This window comes from Argentina silus (genome assembly GCF_951799395.1).
Source record: "Argentina silus genome assembly, chromosome: 10".
Classification (NCBI taxonomy): domain Eukaryota; kingdom Metazoa; phylum Chordata; class Actinopteri; order Argentiniformes; family Argentinidae; genus Argentina; species Argentina silus.
The window spans coordinates 2,272,682-2,273,373 of NC_139664.1; positions in this window are offsets into that span (position 1 = coordinate 2,272,682).

Genomic DNA, 692 nt, shown 5'->3' on the forward strand with positions numbered 1-692 from the left:
CCAAGTTCCAAGTTCCAAGTTCCGAGTCTGGATTATCAGGAGGTTGTTGAACTCTCCATGATTCTTATTTTTTCAATCATTCCCCGTCTCAAGAACCTTGACCATCCTTTCTCATTTCTTGACAATGGTTTCGCCTTGGATGAATCAGAGTTTTCAAGGAGGAACCAAAGTGGTATTTCACTTTAAATCGGGACAGATTCAGTCAATTTTGAGGGATGCCAAATCAGAGACTTTTTGGTGCAACCTTCCAGCTTTATGACACTGACTGACCTTCCAATCACAAGCTGTGTAGCCATTTTGACTAGAAAAAAAACCTTTGAACACAATGGACATGAATGAAAGATGTACATGAGACACAATGTACAGTGATGTTGTAATATTTTTTTCCACTCGTTTGAAAACACATAACTGAACACACCTCTGCTCCATTGCAAATCTTTTTTTACAGACGCCTAGAAAATGGAGGAATTTGACTCTTTCAGCCCTTTTGTACAGATTTCAAGCACATTGCTGTATTTATAGAGATACATTGAAAGTGCGGGTTGCTGTTTCAGTCCTGCTACGTACAAGGTCATTTTTGTTCCATGAGGGACGGTTTTAACATATAGCCGGTTTGATTGGAGTCAGAGGTTAAAATACAGTTGCTGAACTGGTCAATGTATTTATTACTGCATTTGTGTATTTATTATTAT